At 40.7% G+C, this 7,601-nt stretch overlaps 1 pseudogene; it reads left to right on the forward strand.

Moving 5' to 3' along the window:
* The first annotated feature begins 911 nt into the window (after nt 1-911).
* On the forward strand, nt 912-5,876 carry LOC131224169 (pleiotropic drug resistance protein TUR2-like; annotated as a pseudogene).
* The last annotated feature ends 1,725 nt before the right edge of the window (nt 5,877-7,601 follow it).

Below are 7,601 nucleotides of genomic sequence, written 5' to 3' on the forward strand. Positions count from 1 at the left end.
CCTACCATTGAAACCTTCCTAAGGTCCACCGTAATGTTTATTTGAGATCAAACCTGTTCATAAGTTAACATCGACATTAAAGGATGGAAAACACAAATATCAGCTTGATCGAAAACTTTCGTGGCCCTTGGAAGTTTTTAATGGTGGGCGTGAGTCTATCCACTGTTTTCTATGGTGGGGTCCACTCGAGCTTTGGATCTGATTCATTCTTTGTCTCATGCCCTAAAATGATCTCTCCAAATGGATGGACGGTGTCGATACAACACATACATCATGGTGGGACCCAAAGAACTAGGTGACGTCACTTCAGCAGCGAGTCTCGCTACTCAACCTGTAAGCACCTAATCCGCGTCCAAACCAAATGGCCCTGGGGCTCAACGCAACGGCTCACAAGGGCATTTTCGTCATTTTAACAATCCTCCACATCAGCATTTGTACGCGGGAATTTTAAATATTAAATACATCCAATGGCTGATAATCGTTTGGAAGAAGGAAAGATGACGCGCCCGATTTGTAGGAAAGTCCCGCGATAACTTAATCATGGCGGCCTGAAGAGCTATCTCCTCCTATTTAAATGCCTCTCTCTCAATTCATGCAACTTCATCACAATCTCCTCTTCCTGACACTTCCACTTGGGAGAAAAGAAAAAGGAAAGGAAGAGAGTTCAAAGAAGAAAAAAAAAAACCTGCATTTTCCTGGTTCTTCTATCTATACATGTTGAGATTTCGGATTTCTTGCATTAAGACTTGATAATATTCTTTGTTTAAGTGGGTTTTGTTTGTGAGGGAGAACCCATTTGGGCTTTTGGTTTTCTGAAGCACTAGACGTTGAGTTCAACTCGAGAGCCTTTCCTCTTGGAGAGATCCAATGGATAACACCAAACAGAGTCGCAAGTTTGCGGCAGAGTCGGAATGGATCCAGAGTACTGTGGGGGAACACCAGTGCGTAAGTCTTTTCGCGATCGTCTCATGATGAGGATGATGAAGAAGCTCTCAAATGGGCTGCCTTAGAGAAACTGCCAACGTATGATCGAATCAGAAAAGGGATACTGACTGGAGTCGCAGGGGAGCACAAGGAAATCGATATTGACAAGCTTGGGTTTCAAGAGAAGAAGAATCTGCTGGAGAGGTTGATTCGAGTTGCAGAGGAGGACAATGAGAAGTTCCTGTTGAAGCTCAGGAACCGAATGGAATGGTACATTCTCATTATTCTGTTTTTCTTGTTTTCCTTCTTTCGCTCAATTGTGCTGGTTTCAGTTTGTAATTTTATTTTATTTTATTTTATTATTATTATTATTATTATTATTATTATTATTATTATTGTAGCATTTCATTGGTGGGTCTTTTCTTATTTGATTTTGCTTATAGTTGGGATTGAGAGTCCCACAATTGAAGTCCGATTCGAGAATTTGAATGTAAAAGAAAATGCTTATATTGGGAATAGGGGTATACCAACACTCAACTTCACAGTTAATATTGTTGAGGTAATTCAAGCACATTTGGGTGTTTATAATCCTTCTTTTATTTCAATCATAATCCATACCAATCTTTTAATTTCTCTTTTGTTCTTTCAGAGCTTTTTGAACGATCTCCACATTCTTCCAAGCCAAAAGAGACCTGTATTAATACTCCATGATGTTAGCGGAATCATCAAGCCTTGCAGGTAAGAGAAGGGCTTTGATTGATTCGCGAATTGGATTTTACTTGGTTTGTGGTTCCATTTCATCATATAGATTCTTGGACCAATGGAAGTTTAATTTCTCTGTAATTATTATTAACTACTATTTTTCTTTTTTAGGATGACTTTGCTTTTAGGCCCTCCAGGCTCTGGGAAGACCACTTCACTATTAGCTTTGGCTGGGAAGCTTGATTCGGATCTAAAGGTAAAGATCTTATTTTTAATTGTCCCTTTGGATTGATTTTATCGAAAGATAGAAGTTAAGATGGGTTTCTTGGAAACAACAGGATTCCGGGAAAATAACCTACAATGGCCACAGATTAGATGAATTCGTCCCTCAGAGGACTTCCGCTTATATCAGTCAGCATGATCTCCATATAGGGGAAATGACGGTTAGAGAAACCATGGCTTTCTCGGCCAGATGTCAAGGAGTCGGACCTGCTATGGTTAGTAATAGTGAATGGTTTCAGACAGCAAAATTGAATGGAGGTCGTTTGAATGAGTTTGAATGTTTAGCATATATATATATATATATATATATATATATATCATGTAATTTGTAGAAATGCTGACAGAGCTGTTGAGAAGAGAGAAAGCAGCAAACATCAAGCCAGATCCCAACGTAGATATCTACATGAAGGTGATAAAGAAGATTTCTTTTTTTCCAATTGAAGTTTTCTCTAATAACCAAATTGAATTCTTGGAGATTGATATTTCCTGTCTTATTTTCTCTCCTCTTATTACTACAGGCTTCATCGTTGGAAGGTCAGGAAGAAAGTGTAGTCACAGACTATATTTTGAAGGTATATTGATGGAAATATATCATTCTGCAAATTTGATATAATCATGGAGTTTTTGGAAGTATGGATGTTGAATTTATTTTTTCCCTTCCCCTCTTGAAACTACAGATCTTAGGACTGGATATCTGTGCTGATACCATGGTAGGAGATGAAATGCTGAGGGGTATTTCAGGAGGATAAAAGAAGCGTGTCACGACAGGTAGAAAAATCAGCAATCCAGACAGCCGAGATTGTATTCTTGGATTTGAGATGAGGTTTTTGTATCTTACTGTGAATTTGAACTGATAGTTGCTGAATTCTGATTCATATAGGTGAGATGCTTGTGGGACTTGCGAAGGCATTGTTCATGGATGAAATATCCACTGGTCTGGACAGCTCCACAACTTTCCAGATTGTCAATTCCCTCAGACAGACTATTCATATTCTCGGTGGAACGGCACTGATTGCACTGCTTCAGCCAGCACCTGAGACTTATGACCTCTTTGACGACATCATTCTTCTATCAGATGGGCAGATCGTCTATCAGGGTCCACGTGAAAATGTGCTTGAGTTCTTTGAATCCATGGGTTTCAAATGTCCTGAGCGAAAAGGTGTTGCAGACTTCTTACAGGAAGTAAGTTTTACAAATTGATTCTTCTCGCCCTAAGTCATTTACATTCATCAATTGAAATCATGGTTTAAGCTGCGTTTGGAGGTTCAATCGAATTGAATTGCAATAATTACATTCAGCAAACAGGAAATGGCAAAAGTGGGGTCTTCTAAATTGCATCTAATACCATGTTAAGTCCAACAGGCAAAAGTCGGCCTCCTAAATTGCATATAATACCACTTTTAGTCCAACTGGAAATGCAAAGAATGGAATTATGAGCCATTCCCTTACCTTGATCATTTCGTCTAAACAAATTCAGTGATCAAAATATAGTTTAATGGGAATCCAAATGAACTTCTTATTTCAAATAGAATGGCGAATCCAACTGTAAATTGTTTGTACACCACCAGGTCACATCAAGAAAAGATCAACAGCAGTAATGGTCACGCTCAGGTGAGCTGTACCGCTATGTTCCAGTCAAGGAGTTTTCAGATGCATACCAGTCCTTCCATATTGGCCGAAGATTGGGAGCGGAACTTAGCACACCATTCGACAAGAGCAAGAGCCATCCTGCTGCTTTGACGATCGCCAAATATGGGATTACCAAGAAGGAGCTGCTGAAAGCTAACATTGCAAGGGAATGGCTGCTGATGATTCCTTTGTTTACATCTTCAGAGTGGTCCAAGTGAGTAACTAAGCACACCCCAATTAGAAATATGATATCTGCTCACTCATTCCAATATGGCCCTGTGGATATGTCATGACCCAAAAAATCAGGCCACTCTGGTGATCAGGTTGCCACTTGTGTATGAAAAATGGATGACTGAAAAAATGAGAAATGGTCCTCATTCATGTTGAACATTTGGACCAGCAGACAAATGGCCTGGATCTTGCACACACTGCCATGATGCCACATTGACGAAGGCTTCACCGTAATGGACCTCTTGAACTCCCGACTTACTATATCTTCTATTTTCCATCTGACTGCAGCTGATCGTCGTTGCATTCATCACAATGACTGTCTTCCTGCGTACTGAGATGCCCCGTAAAACTGTGACCGATGGAAACATTTTCATGGGTGCTCTATTTTTCGGACTAGTCACTCTCTCGTTTAATGGATTTGTGGAACTTTCAATGACCTTCGCAAAGCTTCCTGTTTTCTACAAGCAAAGAGACCTCCTCTTCTATCCTCCATGGGCATATGCTATGCCATCATGGATTCTCAAGATTCCAATAACATTTGCAGAACGTGCTGCATGGGTTGCCATGACTTATTACGTCATTGGCTTCGATCCGAATGTTGGAAGGTGAGACCTTGAGATCCTGTAACAACATATTCCAAGGCCATGTCCAATTGGCTGTCTTTCACCGGCGCCATGAAATAACTGTAAAATCATTTTCTGTTCTTGTTGCAGGATGTTGAAACAATATCTACTACTCGTATTGATTAGCCAGATGGCATCTGCGTTGTTCCGGGTGATTGCTGCATTGGGTCGGGACATGATCGTGACCAATACATTTGGGTCCTTTGCGCAACTTGTAATGATGACGCTTGGAGGATTCGTTCTATCACGAAGTATGACACTATGACATACACGATTAGACTGTTAATTTTCAATTAAACGCCAAGCTTTCATTTTCGGATTAAGAGTTCAGAAGGTGTTAGGACTCGTGAGGGATTTATCGACTAACCAAACCTTATATTTTGGCTGCAGATAATGTGAAGAAATGGTGGAAATGGGGATACTGGACCTCGCCCCTGATGTATGCACAGAATGCAATTGCAGTGAATGAATTCTTTGGGAATAACTGGAAACATGTAAGGATTTTTTCGATCGAAGTAGAAAAAGATCAACACTACTTTTGAGTTGGAAACTAAACTTTAGCTTTGATTTTGGTTTTGCGAAACAGATTCCTGTTAATGAGACGAAACCATTAGGAATTCTAGTCTTGGAAGGGCGAGGAATCTTCTCCCAGGAAAAGTGGTTTTGGATTGGTTCCGGCGGATTGTTCGGATTCATATTCCTATTCAACGGTCTCTTCACTTGGGCTCTCGAATTTCTCAACCGTTAGCATCTTCATCTCTCAATATTTGGAAATCTTTAGCTTTGATTGTTTCATTCTAAGTGTCTTATTAAATTCCTGCAGCATTTGGGAAATCTCAAGCGGTTTTATCTGAAGAGGCCTTGAAGGAGAAGCATGCCAACAGAACTGGAGAAGTCGATGGTCTGGTGCTATCAGCTGCTTCGACGTACACGATAATGCCTAATATTATAATTTAATCGTATTTTTGTTGCAGGATGTAATAAGGAGCTTTGATTGAAAAAGAGTATTAAAAGCATAGATTTAATGCTCCGAAGTCACCAGAGCAAGGAATGGACTCCAGGGGACCGAGATCGATTGATATACACGCCAGAGATTCGAGAAAATTGAGAAACTGAAGCTTAAGTAGCCTGAAAGTTAGTCAGAATGCAAGATCACAGGGTTTCCATCATCCACTCGGCTCGAAACTTCATACATGGCCTGAGGACCATAAATTAACCGTACACGTCAAATTTCAGCCATTAGATCCTTGTGGACGTGGCCCAATAAGAGATCAGAGGAGAATAACCATTAAGAAAGCATCTTGGACATCCTTGGGAGATCTGGACCCAAACTGAACTGATGGAAAGAGCAAGAAAAACGGTGGATATTTGCCAAATTTTACTTCTTTTGGATGGTGCAGTAGGGAGGAACGAACGACAGACGTTTCTAGAAGGCAGAGTGGCAATTGTAATAGATGTGCCAAGCATGGCATCAAGCGTACGTGAAGGCAATTATATTTTTAACGGTGAATGTTGTCCATACATCGGTTAAACGTGTGGCCCACCCTGAAGTCAGATCTACTTTAAACTGGAAGCCATGGGCCAACACTATGTACAGGAGCTGATGGAGGGAGTGGATTTCTAAGACAGGCATCACAGTGGACCCCACCTACTTTTTGCACAAAATATCCAAATTGAGAAGTTTCGCACGTCTAGTGACGAGACGTGTTACACTGGGTTTTGACAGTGGGCCCCACCCATCATTCCATTAGATGATCTGACCCGTCCATTTGCTCTGGAGGATGGCCAAGACCCTTGATATCATTCCTTTCTGGTCCCATATAAGCAATCGTGTGAATTTCTTATCCAAACGGAAGACGGACGGTGCAATGAAACGTTCCGTGGGCCACACCGAATCTAACCCAAAACCAGTCAATTTTAAATAGTTTTTCGAGCAGAATCTAATGGACGACATGGATCTTTCACCTGACACCAAGAAGTGGGGCCCACCAACATCCAGTGTAAGCTCTGTTCCTTTCATCTTTAAAAAGGAGGAGACGTGCAGGAGAGAAGGGGTAATTTTCAGGCGGACGGCTGGAGCGTGTGGAAGGAAGCTTGGCGTGGGCAGCCGTGGAGGCCAAGAGAGAGGAAGAAACAAGGTGGACGTGGCTGGAACGTGAGGCTGGAATAGGATTGAGATCTGGTTCTCTCTTTCCTTCTTGTTCTTTTCTTTCTCTTTTTATTTTTATTTTGTTACTTTGTTCAGCCCATTCATGTATGGCTAATCATCCTAGCTAGGCCTAAGAGGTGAAGCTTGTATTGAGATGGGAGACTCTATTTGTTGATTTAATTATTTAATTGTGAATTAAACTTGATTGTGGTTTAATTATTAAGGGATGTTTGTAGCTTTTAATGGTCTATTGTGACTGAAATTACAATGGGTCTGAGATAGCTTTGAGCATGTTCCTTTCTTTTTGTGTTTATGACGTCAGGAAGCCCTGTTGTTCACCATCGTCTCATGGGCATGGTCGGATGACGGAACCCTTCCTAACTTTCATGCACTATTGATTAGTTGGTAATTCGTTTAATCCTGTTGTTGGCTTTGTCTCCTGGGCATGGTTAGATGATGGAATCCATTCTAATTCATATACCTTTCATCTCTTGAAAACTAGATCAAGTAAGTTTAGTTTAAATTCCATAAACATTGATGCAGGCATAAGATCTCCCTGATCCCTACAAGTGGATCCTCTGAATCCCTAGTTTCCTTCCTCTAAATTCCTTAAGTTATTAGATAATTATTCCACAATTACTCCTTAAATTCTATTTGATTTAGATTACATCTTAGGCTAGTTTTATATCTAGTTAGTTTCAGGAAACGTACAAGTTTCAGTCCCTGTGGATTCGACCTCGGTCTTACCGAGTTTATTACTACATCACAACCCTATACTTGGGGAGTGAACAAGAGAGGAGAAGTCGATGGTCTGGTGCTATCAGCTGCTTCAGCAGAGACCACTAATGGTACTAATTTGAACAAGAAGAAGGGCATGGTTCTTCCATTCGCACCTCTTTCCATCACTTTTGATAACATCAGATACTCCGTGGACATCCCATTCATGGCCTGAAAAAAAGGATCGCTATAGAAGATATTGCCAAATCAAGATAGGATTGAATCATCCGATCAGTGTGATATTTTGTGCACTAGCTTTGGAAATGTGTTCTGGACTGGTGGGA

The sequence above is a fragment of the Magnolia sinica genome, chromosome 13 (assembly GCF_029962835.1).
Source record: "Magnolia sinica isolate HGM2019 chromosome 13, MsV1, whole genome shotgun sequence".
Taxonomy (NCBI): domain Eukaryota; kingdom Viridiplantae; phylum Streptophyta; class Magnoliopsida; order Magnoliales; family Magnoliaceae; genus Magnolia; species Magnolia sinica.